This window comes from Carassius auratus, unplaced genomic scaffold (assembly GCF_003368295.1).
Source record: "Carassius auratus strain Wakin unplaced genomic scaffold, ASM336829v1 scaf_tig00216618, whole genome shotgun sequence".
In the NCBI taxonomy this organism is placed as follows: domain Eukaryota; kingdom Metazoa; phylum Chordata; class Actinopteri; order Cypriniformes; family Cyprinidae; genus Carassius; species Carassius auratus.
In genome coordinates, this window is record NW_020528664.1 from 230032 (window position 1) to 246792 (window position 16761).

Below are 16761 nucleotides of genomic sequence, written 5' to 3' on the forward strand. Positions count from 1 at the left end.
CACTTTATTGAGGCATACTGCCCCCATCTGGTATGGAATGTGGAGTATGACTTGATTTTTTTTGCCAAACATTACAGATGGCACTTTTAAGTAACGATGTTATTTTTTTCAGTAACGCGGTAATCTAACTAATTACTTTTCCCGTTGTTACAACGCTGTTAACGTTATTTGAACGTTAAATGCGGTGCGTTACTATGCATTTATTTAATAAACTATGCATTTGAACGCACCCCTGGCTCACACAGCGAGTCAGCAGGTGGGTTAATGACGAGATAAGCGGTTGTGATTGGCTAAGACAGAGTCATGTGTTTCATGGTAGCCAATCAGAGCCAGTGTTTTTACACATGCCGGCCAGTGGCGCCAAACACACACACACACACACACGCAACAGCTACACAGAGATTTGCAGCAGAGACGGCGAGTCAGGAGCAATCCGATGAAAAGTTGGCATTTTCAAGGTGAAGATATAAGCACTACTTCAAAATCATTGTGGTCAAAGGCAAGAACGTGCATGTAATGTGTACACCCTTTCTTAAGATAATACTTGAAGTGCAGGATAAAACTCTTGCTGTCTGTTGACATGCAATAAATATTGAAAGTTATGTACCTGTCTGTTCTACTCATTTCAACTGACTTGTAAAAACTGCAAAAAAAAAAAAAAAAAGTACAAATTATCTGACATGTAGCAACTTTTTTTTTTTTTTTTGCAGTAACGCAAATAGTTACTTTCCCTGGTAACAAGTTACTTTTATTATAGAGTAATTCAGTTACTCAGTTAAACTCAGTTACTTTTTGGAACAAGTAGTGAGTAACTATAACTAATTTCTTTTTTAAAGTAACGTTCCCAACACTGCTGATAGCTGATTTTGCAGCTAGGAAATGTAAGCGTGTGCCTCTGTAGGGCCTCTGACAACTGATGGTAGTGAAAATGTTTAATATAGTTCTATAGAATAGCAGAACGGTCTCTTTATAGAGATGTAGTCCCTCTGTCGAGTAATTTCTACTGTGCAGGTATGCATGGTTATTTGCAGTTTAAAATGTGCACTTTAAAATTCATACTTCATAAAATTCATACACTTATACTGTTATTTGCACTAAACTTTTTTGCACTTTTAACTTGCTGTGTTCACATTGTTCAGTTCCAATTATTCATTTGCAGCAGTTATTTTGGAAGTAAAGAGAACCTATCTAAGAAATTCTGAATGGTAGTTATTTCTTTGGTTGGTGGTTGGTTGGGGAGGGGGGCACCACCAAGCATTTGTGCTTAGGGCACCCAAATGGCTAGCGCCGGCCCTGATAATAGGAAGAGCCAGCATCAAAAGATCAATTAAATATATCACTATGAATGCTTAGCTGTCACAAGCTAGTTATCTCTTTGTTAACTTTCCTCATCTCCTGCTTAAAAGCCAGAAATATCTTCAGATGCTTGAGAATCATGATCTAATGAGCTTTTGCCCGAGTTTCTTTTAAATTTACTTTTGACTTTTGTCTTTCTTAAAAAAAATTATATTTAAATGTTCAACTGTTTAAACTTGAACTACAGCTTTTCATTACAAACAGTGTTTGATAATCTTTAAATGTTTTGTGATGTAATGCACATTGAATTGATTCCAGCTTCATCTTCTCTTCTGCAGGTTTTTGGGTCCTGCTGCAGATGAAGGCTGTCAGTATGTGACTGGAATTGTGGGTAAAAACCCGTTACTCCTGAGAGAGCTGGATCTGAGTGAACATGAACTAGGAGACACAGGAGTGAATCAGATCTCTGCTCTACTGCAGGATAAACACTGTACACTCAACACACTGAAGTGAGTATCTTACATCATTTCACATGTTACATGACTAGTAATGTTACAGTCCTCTATTTTAATTCTCATGTGAGTCTGACCTCACGTTATAAAGCTTGGAAGAGCCTGGACATTTTTAATATAACTCTGATTATATTTGTCTGAAAGAAGAAATTCATAAACATCTAGAAGTCTTGAGGGTGAGTTAATCATGGGGTAAATTTCATTTTTGGGTGAACTATCCCTTTAAGTGCACAGAGGTTGGAGAAAATAATGTTAACACATTAGAAATAGACAGTATTTTATTAAAGTGTTCACTGTCTTTTGTCTTTAATACAGCTTAGAATAGATTCATACAACTTTTGAATAGACTTCAGGTAAATTTAGTTTCTTGCTTCTGCTGTGACTGCTGAATGTGTTCATGTTTACTGACTACAAACTGAGGATTGAAGACTAATTGAAAAAAAGGCAGGGTCAGTCTGGTTTCCACTGTCACTTCTGGGTCTTCCTCTGGGACAACGGCCAGGGTTTTTTGGCCAACTGAGTCTCTGAGTTTAGGTTAGAGGAGGTTATGAATGAAGGAGGTGTTTCTCTGCGTCTGGAGAGCATCAGTGACGAGGATCATTTCATAAAGTTAAAGATATTAATAATAATAGCTCAGAACTCACTTTCAGACAGCAGCGAGTGTGTGAAATAACTTCTGTTTGAGATCTGATGTGGATTATGATCACCTTACAAGGCTTCATATCATCTCTCTGTCATCAAACACCAGATTAATGAATGTGTAACACAACTGAACAGAACCGGTCCAGACTGGGCTTTATTCTGTGCAGGCATTGCTTCTTCAGTCTGACCTGTTTCAGAGAAATATTACTGTACTTCACATCTACACACACAGACAAACCTACAGTTTTATTTAGATGTGCAAAGTTGAATCTGTGTAGCAAAGCTGATCAAGTCACTGAACAGAGCAGAGCGAATGCATTTACGTTGTAGTGATGTTCAGACCAGAATCAGTTTAAACACAAATACACAGCAGTCAGGACTTTTATTTTAGACAATATGATCAGTTTTAGACAAAAGATTAAATAAGTATTATATGATAGAAATAAAAAGATAGGAAAGATTTTAACACGTTTCACACAAGGTTGTTAGGAATTAAAACTTCATTGTATTTCTATCAAGAATCAGCAGAAATTGTACATAAATCATGAGAAGTGTCAATTATTTGATTAAATGAACAACTTATTTGTTTTTCTGTTTTGAAGACCAAATTGTGGAAAATTATCCAAAGGTGTTCAGACACTCTTCCTCTGTTTTTTGTTTTATCAAGACATTGTGATTTTATTAAATAGTTTTCTTCTATCTTCTCTCTTTCTCTCAATGTAGGTTAAGATGCTGTGTTTGACAGATGAAGGTTGTTCTGCTGTGACTTCATGAACATAACGTGTCTGATTCATTGTGTTTTCTCTTTCTGTCTTCAGTCTGTGTAGATGCAGTATTACAGAGAAACAGTGTCTCATCCTGACTTCAGCTCTGAAATCAAACCCATCACACCTGAGAGAACTGAACCTGAGCTGGAATGAACTACTAGGAGACTCTGGAGTGAAACACCTCAGTGATCTACTGATGAACACACAATTCAAGCTGGAGAAACTAGAGTTAGTATCATTATACTCTACAGCAGTTACAGTCAGATTAAAGATTACTGTTTACTTTCAGGAAAAGGAAAGGAAAGGATGTGACGTGTGGCCAAATATAGTGTCCCATACTCTGAACATGTGATCTGCATTTAACACACACACACACACACACACACACACACACACCATGAACAGACACACGCACACTCTCACACACACACACACACTCTCTCTCTCTCTCTCACTCTCTCTCTCTCTCTCTCACACACACACACACACACACTCTCTCACACGCACACACACAGTGAAGACACACACACACACAGTGAACACACATACACACAAAGTGAACACACACACCTTGAAAACACACACTCACACACACGCACACACACACACACTCTTTCTCTCTCACACACACACACACCTTGAACAGACACACGCACACTCTCTCTCTCACTCTCACACACACACACACACACACACACACACACACACACACACACACACACTCTCTCTCTCACACACACACACACTCTCTCTCTCACACACACACACACTCTCTCTCTCACACACACACACACACACACACACACAGTGAACACACACACACACACCTGCAGCACTGAGGAACAGTTGGGGTTCAGTTCTTGCTCGAGGGTCTCATCTCAGTCAATCACCGGAGATCACAGTAATCCAGTTCATTAATGGACCAAATTATCATTGTTTTAATTTTTTTATTAACTCAGACATGTACAGTAAAGAATGACAATTACAAAAAAAAGTTAAAAATGTCTTTAAGTAAGTTGTAATTGAGAAACATAATTTTCTTGTTTTCTCACATTTAAACTCAATTTTCACATTTTATGTTATTTTAAGTAGTTCTGTAGTTCACCCTGTGTCTAGTTTGTTCATCTTTTTTCTTCTGTTTTTGTTTATGCTCATATAATAAGGTTTTTGGTAATGTTTTATTTATTGCACTGTATGATGTTAACACATGATGAATTACTCACACATGAACATAACGTGTCTGATTCATTGTGTTTTCTCTTTCTGTCTTCAGTCTGCGTTATTGCAGTATTACAGAGAAACAGTGTCTCATCCTGACTTCAGCTCTGAAATCAAACCCATCACACCTGAGAGAACTGAAGCTGAGTCTGAATGAACTACTAAGAGACTCTGGAGTGAAACACCTCAGTGATCTACTGATGAACACACAATTCAAGCTGGAGAAACTACAGTTAGTATCATTATACTCTACAGCAGTTACAGTCAGATTGATTTATCATACAACATTTATTTCCAAAAATGAATGTACCCTTGTGATCTTTAATGAAAATAACTATCGCTTTCTCTCATAAACACATCTCTTCTCTCGTCTGATGATGTGAAGGAGGGAAAACCTGTGAGTCTCATAAGATCACAGCAATACATTTAAATTTATTCATTTAGCAAACGCTTTTATCCAAAGTGACTTAGAGATGAAGACAGTGGAAGCAATCAAAAACAACAAAAAGAGCAATGATATATAAGTGCTATAACAAGTCTCAGTTAGCTTAACACAGTACACGTAGCATGGGATTTTAAATAATATAATAAATATAAAGAAAACGATAAAATAAAAGAATAGAGCAAGCTAGTTAGAGATCTTTACACATACACACACACACAATTGCATAATAAATGAAAAGAAAATAGAATACAAAAAGATTAGAAAGGTAGTTAGATGTTTTTTAAGAATAGAATTAGAATAGTGAGTGTTAAAGTTAGAGGGTCAAATAAAGATGGAAGAGATGTGTTTTTAGTCGATTCTTGAAAATGGTTAAGGACTCAGCTGCTCGGATTGAGTTGGGGAGGTCATTCCACCAGGAGGAAACATTTAATTTAAAAGTCTGTAAAAGTGACTTTGTGCTTCTTTGGGATGAACAATCAAGCGACGTTCACTTGCAGAACGCAAGCTTCTAGAGGGCACATAAGTCTGAAGTAACAAATTTTGGTAAATGGGTGCAGAGCTAGTGGTAGTTTTGTAAGCAAACATCAATTCCTTGAATTTTATGCGAGCAGCTATTGGAAGCCAGTGCAAATTGATAAACAGAGGTGTGACGTATTCTTTTTGGCTCATTAAAAATTAATCTTGCTGCCGCGTTCTGGATTAATTGTAAAGGTTTGATAGAACTGGCTGGAAGACCTGCAGAGAGAGCATTGCAATAGTCCAGCCTGGACAGTACAAGAGCTTGAACAAGGAGTTGTGCAGCATGTTACCAAAGAAAGGGCTTGATCTTCTTGATGTTGAATAAAGCAAATCTGCAGGATCGGACAGTTTTAGCAATGTGGTCTGAGAAAGTCAGCTGATCATCAATCATAACTCCAAGGCTTCTAGCTGTTTTTGAAGGAGTTATGGTTGATGTGCCTAACTTGATGGTGAAATTGTGATGAAACGATGGGATATTGTTTGCAATAGTGAACAATTATCAGCTTTTCATCAAAAACTCATGAATTCCTGACCTGCAGTTTTGTTTTTAAAGCGGTTTCACTCAGACATGCATCACAATAAGAACAAAATATGATCACAAAATCTTATACTTGTTGACTGTAATCTACAATCTTAAAATATCTTAAATTAAATTTTCATTTCTGAACAGAATTTTCTTTATTTGTTGCATTTAAAATAAATTTGAACATTTTAATGTTATTTTTAAGAAGCTTCTGTAGTTGATCCTGTATCTTAATTACATTATAAATCACAACCCCCCCCCCCCCTTTTTTTTTGTCTAACTAAAGATTCTTTACACTTGAAATGTAACTAATATCCTCAATATCCTAGTTTTTTATGGCTGTGTAATTATTTATTTATTGTTTTCAGGTTTTAGCATCATTTTATTTATTACACTGTATGGTGTTAACACATGATGAATTACTCACACATGAACATAACGTGTCTGATTCATTGTGTTTTCTCTTTCTGTCTTCAGTCTGTGGGGATGCAGTATTACAGAGAAACAGTGTGTCATCCTGACTTCAGCTCTGAAATCAAACCCATCACACCTGAGAGAACTGAACCTGAGCTGGAATGAACTACTAGGAGACTCTGGAGTGAAACACCTCAGTGATCTACTGATGAACACACAATTCAAGCTGGAGAAACTAGAGTTAGTATCATTATACTCTACAGCAGTTACAGTCAGATTAAAGATTACTGGTTACTTTCAGGAAAAGAGAAGGAAAGGATGTGACGTGTGGCCAAGTATAGTGTCCCATACTCTGAACATGTGATCTGCATTTAACACACACACACACACACCGTGAACATACACACGCGAACTCTCTCACACACACACTCACAGTGAACACACACACACACACACACCTATGGCGTCTGGGGAACAGTATATAGTGTCCCATACTCTGCATTTAACACACACACACACACACACACACACCGTGAACAGATACACGTACACTCTCTCGCACACACACACTCACAAACAGTGAACACACTCTCTCACACAAACACACACAGTGAACACACACACACACACACGCACTCTCTCACACACGCACACACACACATACACACACACTCTCTCACACATGCACACACACACACACTCTCTCTCACAGACACACACACACACACTCACACACTCTCTCTCTCTCTCTCACACACACACACACACACACACACACTCTCTCTCTCTCTCTCTCTCTCACACACACACGCACACACACACACACGCGCGCACGCACACACTCTCTCTCTCTCTCTCTCTCTCTCTCTCTCACACACACACGCACACACACACAAGTTCAAGTTGCTTTATTGGCATGACATTTGAGTTACAGTATTGCCAAAGCATTCAGATACAGAATAAAATATAATTACAATAAAATACAATACAATAAAAATAACAACAACAGATATTTCAAATATTAATAATAGTAATTATATACAATTAAGAATATCAAATAAAACAGTTGAATACAATCAATTACCCCTTTGGTATGGTGTGTATGGTGTATAAATATTTAGCAGCTAGTGTCATTGCCGTCTCATTCTCTCCAAGTATATAGAGTAGTTTCTCGGAGTCATTTAGAGACAAGAATGAAGGATTGAACGCTTCAAACTGTGGGAAGAATGTTTCTCTTGTTGTGCTGTATTTGGGACAGACCAGAAGGAAGTGTTTCTCATCCTCGGTTTGATTCAGCTCACAGTGTTTGCACAGTCTCTCTTCTCTCGGTAGCCAGGATCTTTTATGTCTACCAATCTCTATTTCCAAATCATGATCACTGAGTCGATATTTGGAAAGGATTTGTCTTTCTTTTAATTTTAATTGCTTGAGTGATAAGTAATTTGCCAGTTTTGTGGTTCTGTTTAGGGCCGAATAACACTGGAGTTTGGTTTGGAGCTCAAATTCATTTTTTAATTTATCATCATAATTATACTTCAGATTTTTGTCAATTAGTTTCTGAATGTTGGGGTTGTGATAGGAGTCAGACTCAGTTTGGGTTTCCTTCATCAGTTGAAGCACGAGTGTGTTTAGAGGATGAGACACTGTGGGGTGGAGGGCTTTATATTGAACAGATCGAGTGTCAGATTGAGTCAGGTGATGATAAAACTGAACAGCTCTTTTCTGTATTTCTATGTGTAAGGGGTATAAGCCCAGTTCAGCCCTGCAGGCGATATTAGAAGTGCTTCTGTTTACCCTTAGGATGTTTTTGGCAAATTCCAATTGTGTTCTTTCTATTAAACTTTTGTCCCAGTTTTCAAATTTTAATATTGGTCCCCAAATTTCACTCCCGTACAGTAGGATTGGTTTGATGATTGCGTGATATAATTTAATCCATGTTCTAATTGGTAGTTTTAGTTGGCCAAACCATGCTTTAATGGCATAAAACGCCCTCCGTGCCTTCTCATTGAGGGCCTTGATGCTGAGATCTGGATGCCCAGGTAAGTGTAGCTACTGCTGTGCTCCAGGACTTCTCCTCCGTAACTGAACTGATATCTGCTTCCCTGAGACCTGGCCTTCTTCTGAAACACCATGACCCTGGTTTTGTCCAGGTTGAGCGTCAGTGCCCACTCCTCACAGTACTGTTCCAGCAGGGCCAGGCTGTGCTGGAGACCCTCGGCTGTGGGAGACAGCAGAACCAGGTCGTCTGCATACAGCAGGCACTTGACTTCAGAGTGGTGTAGAGCGAGGCCTGGGATGCTGTCGGAGCGCTCCAGAGCTTCTGCCAGCTCGTTGATGTAGATGTTAAACAGTGTTGGGCTCAGACTACACCCCTGCCTCACTCCACAACCCTGCTGGAAGAACTCTGTTCTCAGATTCCCAATCTTGACCGCACATTTACTCTTCTTATACATGGATTCTATAATATCGAATGTTTTTCCACCAATGCCAATTTGTAATAATTTGTACAGTAAACCGTCATGCCAAATAGAATCGAAAGCTTTTTTAAAATCAATGAAACATGTAAATATTTTTCTTTGTTTGTCCTTTAGATTTTTGTTAATTAGAGTGTGGAGAGAATAGATGTGGTCAGATGTACGTTGTTTTGGTAAAAAGCCAATTTGTGATTTATTTAGGATGTTGTGTCTTGTGAGGAATGTCACTATGCGGCTGTTTATTATATTACAGAAGAGCTTAGCTAGATTACTGCCCACACAGATGCCCCGGTAATTACTGGGATCCAGTTTATCTCCGTTCTTATATATGGGTGTGATCAGTCCTTCAGACCAGGCCTCAGGGAAGTCACCAGACCATAAGATCAGATTGAATAATTTAGCCAGAGCTTGAGTTATGGAAGGACTGCTGAGTTTGAGCATCTCATTACTGATGTTGTCCTGTCCACATGCCTTCTTTAATTTGAGCTGTTTAATGTGCTCTGATATTTCTGATGTTGTTATAATCATGTCCAGTGGATTTTGGTAATTTTTGATAGTTTTCTTTAGATCGTCTAGTTTTCTCTGTGTTTTAATTTGGGGCTGGTTGAGGTCTGGTTCTACTGTTTGGTAAAGAGTTTTAAAGTAAGAGCTCCAGACTGTGCCGCTCTGGAGGAATGGGTCTGATTTGGGGCTTTCAAATTTTTTAAAGAGATTCCAGAAATTGTTTTGGTCTATTGATTGAACGATTTCATCAATTTTAGCTTCATAATATTGATCTCTTTTGTTACAAATGAGTTTTTTATAATTTTTTAAGCAGCTGGAGTAGGCGAAGCGTAACGTCTGATTGGCCGGATCTTTATGCTTTTTGTTAGCAAGTCGTCGAAGGTCTTTTCTGAGACATTTGCATTCATTATCAAACCACATATTCTTTTTAATTTTTGGTTTGTTTATTCTATGTCTGTTTGGTTGTTTAATGTTAGATATAGTGGCCAAAGTTTGAAATATGTAATTAAGTTTGGATGTTGCTGAGTTTATTCCATTAGTATCTGGAGTGAAATCTGAGGACAAAAAGTCATCCAGTATTTTTAGTATTACAGAGCTGCTCATGTTTTCTTTGAATTGTTCAGCGTTAGATTGGTTCCAGTTGAGTTTTGGTTTTAAGGGGAAGAGTTTTTCATGTTTGGGGGGAGATCTGACCCTGTCACAGGACTGTTTCAGGTAAAGGACTGTTTGACAGTGGTCAGAAATGGGAAGTTGAGGTCTGACTGTAAAGGCGTTAATAACATTTGGGTCAATGTCTGTAATTGAGTAATCAACTACGCTGGCTCCTAATGTGGAGCAATAGGTGAATCTACCAAAAGAATCACCCCTGGTTCTGCCATTTATGATAAACAGCCCTAGACTTTTACAAAGCTTTAACATCTGCTTCCCATTTATGTTGATTACATTGTCATAACTGGTTCTCGGAGTAATGACTGGTGTTGACTGAGATACAATGTCCCCAAAAATGTGAGCATTATCTGTGGTGTTTACATAATCAATTTCTCTCCCAGTCCTTGCGTTTAGGTTACCACATACAAGAACACTTCCTTTGGCCTGAAAGTGCAGGACGTCTCTTTGCAGCTGGAGAAAGCTCTCTTCTTGGTAGTAGGGAGAATCATGAGGAGGAATATAAACAGCACAGAGGTAGAGATTACTCTGTGGCAGGACAGATTGGATTTCAAGCCAAATCAGGGATTTTTCAGTTTTGACTGTTTTAATCAGGTGATTTAGATGATCTTTGTGCCATATAAGTATGCCACCTGAATCACGACCAAATTTAATTTGGGAGTTTTTTAGAGAGGGCACAGTGATTTCTCTGTATCCTCTTGGACAGTGCAAGCTCTCATTACTCCGACACCATGTCTCATGAAATATTACAATGTCTATGTCTTTTATATTATAAAGTAAGTCTTGGTCTACAGTCTTGTTCCCGAAAGTTGAAGAATGTAAACCCTGTATATTCACACACACTCACTCTCTCTCTCTCTCTCTCTCTGTATGCGCGCATGTGTGCCGGTTGAGTGGGCGGAGCGATTGTGAGCGAGCGCTGCTGTGAGCTTGTTGAATGTTGCTGAGAGCGTTTTGCACACTGTAAGTTTTTTCTTATACTTTTTTTTTCGCGTTGACCCCCCCCCCCCCTTTTCTGCCTGTTTTTGTGTTTTCATAAGGTTTTCAACGTTTGTTTGGTAGCGAAGAGTGCTGCCAGCGTTGCTGGCTAGCATGGCTTCGGGTGAGACTTTTAGCTTTCAGAAGCTGACGCGCAGGCACGCTGTTCATTTGTCTCCACCTGGAGGGAGTTCAGTTGAAGAATGTAGTATAGCGGTGGGTGAAACTGTTGGGTTTGAGAGTATTAAATCTGCTGCAAGAATGAATAGTGCTGTTGTGATTTTTTTGGATAGTGTGGACAAAGCTAACCAGTTGCTTGAGAGTGGAGTAGTGATTCAAGGTACTTTTACACCTGTTCTGTCTCTAGTAAGTCCCGCAAAAAAGATAATGATTTCCAATGTACCACCTTTTCTGAAGAATGAGATGTTAGAGAAGGAGCTAGGAAGACACGGAAAACTAGTGTCTCCAATTAAAATGATCCCAATCAGTTCCAAATCTCCACAACTCAAACATGTAATGTCTTTTCGGAGACAAGTACTAATGATCCCTAAAAAGAGTAATGAGGAATTAAACTTGATTTTCAAGTTTAAAGTAGATGATTATGAATACACCGTGCATGTTACTTCAGAAACAATGAAGTGTTTTGGGTGCGGATCTGTGGGTCACCTAATTCGTTCGTGTCCGGACAAAACAAACAATAGCCAGTTAGCCGCTAATGTAGCGGAACAGACGTCTGTTAGTGCTGACACTAGTGATGTTCTACCGAAAGATCCACCAGGAAATGTACAAATGGTGCAGGGAGATGGAAATGAAGTTAACAATGAGGAGAACGAAGTGTTGGAAAACACAGTGAGTAAAAAAAGTGAACAGGAAGCATGCAGTGATTTGAATGCAGATTTAAATGTGGGTGAAACCGCGACCGGAGTGGCGGAATCTGTGTTGTGTAATGATACTGATGCTATGATTGACAGGGAAGTTGGCAAAATGTCAACTAAGAGGAAAAATCTTGAAAACAAAGCAAATTTGCAGCAAGTAACAAAAGTGTCAAAGCTAAATCTAATGAGTGCTTCCTCTCAGTCTGAGGATGGTTTGATGGAAACGCAAGAAAGTGAATATGAGGGAAGTAGTGACACGCAGGTGGATATGGATTGTGCTTACCCTTTCTCTAAGATTCGTTCCTTTTTACAAAGCACAAAAGGAATGAGATCTGTTAAAGTTGAGGATTTTTTCCCCGATCTAAAGTTGTTCCTTGATTCTGTCAGACTGCTTATGAAAAACCCTGAACAAAGTGATCAATGCATTTTTACTGATCAAGAAATTTACCGTCTAAAAAAATTACTTGTAAAAGTAAGAGCACAATTGAGTGAGGTTAAAGAATGATGTTTAAGATATTTATTTTTATTAATTTCCTTCTTGTTTATTTTCAAGTGTTATTTGAAAGCAGATTTACTTTCAAAATGTGTGATTTCAAACTAGGCTCTTTAAACATTAATGGTGCTAGGGAGGATGCTAAGAGAGTTTCTCTTTTCAATCTGTTCAAGAGTAAGAGGCTAAATGTAATCTTTTTGCAAGAAACACATAGTACACATGACAATGAAGCTGCTTGGAGAAAAGAATGGGATGGGGAAATTTTCCTCAGTCACAAGAGTAGTAACAGTGGTGGTGTTGGCATCTTGTTTTCTAGAGACTTTACACCTATCTCTTGTGATATTAATGAAATAATTGAAGGCCGTTTGCTAAAAATACAAGCTGTGTTTGAAAATGTTAAAATAACTTTCTTCAATGTTTATGCTCCAACTTTAGGCACAGAAAGAGCTATTTTTTTCAACACTCTTAACACTGCTATTAATAATTGTAACAATGATGGTTACTTTTTTCTGGGTGGTGATTTTAATTGCACGGTCAATGCATCCTTAGATAGAAACCATCAAGAACCTCATGGACCTAGTAAGAGAGTTTTAACTAGTTTAATTGAAATGCATGATCTGAGTGATGTTTGGAGAGTTTTTCATCCTACTCAGCGTCAATATACTTGGACTCATGTCAAAGATAATGTCCTGTCTATGGCTAGGCTTGATAGATTTTATTGTTTCAAGCATCAATTTAATATTCTTAAAAGTTGCTCAATACATCCAGTGGGAATTTCTGATCATTTTCTTGTACAAGTCTCAGTTTTCATCAAAGATGTGAAATGTAAGAGCGCTTATTGGCACTTTAATGTAACATTACTTTCTGATAAAGTTTTTAAAGAAGCCTTTAATTTTTTCTGGAACAATTATTCAAAGACAAAGTCTGAGTATACATCTTTACAACAATGGTGGGACATAGGAAAAATTCAGATTAAACAGCTGTGTATACAGTATTCTCTAAATGTCACAAAGGATATGACTAAATCAATGGAAGCCCTGGAGAATGAAATAGTGATGCTGCAAGATTTAGCAGATTTCACAGGAAATGGAGAACATATTAAAGTTCTCAAAAAGAAAAAATCAGCTCTGTCAAATCTGTTGGGTTTTTCTGCTAAAGGTGCCCTTGTACGTTCCCGTTTTCAAAACGTCATTAAAATGGATGCACCCTCCCATTTCTTTTTTGGCTTAGAACGCAAAAATGGACAGAAAAGACTTATACACTCTCTGCGGTCCAGCAATGGACAGCTGCTAAAGGAGTCTGAAGAAATCCGTAAGTGCGCAGTGACTTTTTATGAAAAGCTGTTTAAAAAAGAATATCAAGAAAATCCAGAGGTGGCACAGTGCTTTTACCAGAACTTGCCTAAGGTCACTGAGGAAGCCAACGCAGAGCTGAGGGCAAGGATCTCGGCTGAGGAGCTACATACTGCACTACAAAGCCTAGAAAATGGAAAGGCTCCAGGCCTCGATGGCCTTCCTGTGGACTTTTACAAAGCTTTTTGGCCTATCATAGGCAAGGACTTGTTGATTGTTCTAAGAGACAGTTTAACCAAAGGACACTTACCACTCAGCTGCAGGAGAGGAATTCTTACACTCCTCCCTAAAAAAGGGGACTTACAAGAAATTAAGAACTGGCGACCCGTAGCCCTGCTCTGCACCGATTATAAACTCTTGTCTAAGGTGTTGGCCATGAGACTTAAAAAAGTGATGGAAGATATTATTCATGTTGATCAAACCTACTGTATACCCAACAGATTGATATCTGATAATATTTTCCTAATTCGGGATATTTTGGACCTCTCCAGTTCATTAGGCTATGAAATTGGTCTGATTTCAATAGACCAAGAAAAGGCTTTCGATAGAGTCGAACACCAATATCTGTGGCAAACACTCAAAGCCTTTGGTTTCGACTCTAATTTTATAGCCATGATCAAGGTTTTATATTGTGACATTGAGAGCTTATTAAAAATCAACGGTGGTTTAAGCGCTCCTTTTAAGGTCCTAAGAGGGATCAGACAAGGTTGCTCACTTTCTGGAATGCTGTACTCTATTGCTATAGAGCCTCTTTTGCATAAATTAAGACAGTCCCTTTCTGGTGTTATTTTTCCTGGTTGTGAGTCAAGTTTTAAACTATCGGCCTATGCTGATGATGTCATTGTCATTGTTAATCAACAAAATGATGTTAATTCCCTTAAAAAAGCAATTAATGACTTTGGTGTTTTGTCGTCAGCAAAAATTAACTGGGGAAAAAGTGAAGCACTAGCCGTGGGTGATGAGCTGAGCAAAGAGCTTGTCTTACCTGGTGGGTTAGTGTGGAAAAAGATGGTTTAAAATACCTTGGTGTCTATCTTGGTGATGACTCATTTGTATGTAAAAATTGGGAAAATGTTTTTGAGAAAGTTGAAGGACGCTTAAGGAAATGGAAATGGCTTTTGCCACACATGTCCTATAGAGGACGGACTTTAATCATAAACAACTTGGTGGCCTCTATGTTGTGGCACCGTCTGACTTGTGTGGATCCGCCAACACAACTGCTTAATAAAATACAGTCAGCACTTGTATACTTCTTCTGGGATCGTCTGCACTGGGTCCCTCAAAGTGTTCTTTTTCTGTCAAAGGAAGATGGAGGACAAGGTCTTATTCATCTTGCAAGTAGAGGGGCTGCCTTTCGACTCCAGTTTATTCAAAGATTCCTTACTGGACCTGCACACCTTGTTTGGAGACCTTTGGCTCGGACAATACTGGGCCGAGGAGGAGATCTGGGTCTCGCTGAATCTTTGTTTCTGATGGACTTAAATGCCTCGAAAATAAACAATCTCCCTAAATTCTACCTTGGACTATTCACAGTGTGGGGGCTGTTTATTAAACAGAGAGCAGAAATTTGCACTTCTCTTTCGTGGCTGCTGAAAGAGCCAATTATATATGGATCCCGCTTTAATGTTGAGCGTACAACAGGACATTCTGTGCTACAGCTTTTCCGTTCTGCTGGGGTAGTGACTCTGGGACATGTAGTTAACATATGTGGACCCAATTTAACTGATTCTGATGGTCTGGCTTCTCATGTGAGAGTTAGATCCACCAGGCTTTTGAATCAGATGCTTAAGGCTCTGAAGTGTGAACTCACAGAAACTGAACTCTCTTTATTAAAGAGTCCCTGTAATGATTTTTGTCAAACAAATGTTGAAGACCCTTTTCCTGTTTTGTCACTTTCTCCTGATTTTAAAAACTGTACTGGTCAGCTGTTAGAGCTCAATGAGACTCTCACTAATGAGTTGGGTGTTATGGAGGGCAAAACAATGTATAACATACTTGTTAAAATTTTGAACAAAAACAAACTAAATGGTCGAGCTGATACTCCCTGGAGAGCTCATTTAAAGGTTAACAGTGAAATCAGACCTGTGTGGAGAACGATCTATAAACCACCGTTGACAAAAAAGATTGGAGATTTACAGTGGAAGGTATTGCATGGCTGTGTGGCTGTAAATGCTTTTGTTTCTGTTATCAACCCTAATGTTAATGATAACTGTCCCTTTTGCTTAAACAGAGAAACTGTCTTTCATTGCTTTTTGGAGTGTGATAGATTATCTTTTTTATTCGAGCTGTTACAGCAAATGTTCCGATTGTTTGGAGATGCTTTTTCTAAACAAAACTTCATCTTTGGCTTTAGGTACAATCAAAAGGGTAGAATGAAATGCCAATTGTTTAACTTTCTCTTTGGACAAGCAAAAATGGCCATTTACATTAGCCGAAGAAATAAGACAGAGGGGTCTTTGGACTCTGATGCAAATACAATTTTTGTGAGAATGTTAAAAGCCAGATTGAAGATTGATTTTGATTTTTACAGCATCACAAATAATGTGGAGGAATTTCTGCACATTTGGGGTTACGAAAATGTCTTGTGCTCTGTTGTGGAAAATGTTTTGTTTTTTGGAAATCTATTGGTTTGAGTATATTTTGTGTTGTGTATTTTTATATATATATATTTATTTATTTTATTTTTGTTTTTTAGTCTGTGTGGTTTATAATTACCACTAATGGTATTCTTTTGATAAAATAAAGTGATTCAAAATCAAAATCAAATCTCTCTCTCTCTCTCACACACACACACACACACACACACACTCTCTCTCTCTCTCTCTCGCTCTCACACACACACACACACACACACACACACACACACACACTCTCTCTCTCTCTCTCTCTCTCTCTCACACACACACACACTCACACACACACACACACACACACACACACACACCTGAAGCGCTGAGGAACAGTTGTGGTTCAGTTCTTGTTCGAGGGTCTCATCTCAGTCAGTCTTCGGAGATCACAGTAATCCAGCTCATTAATGGACCAAATTATTATTGTTATAATTTTTTTTTTTTATTCACTCAGCC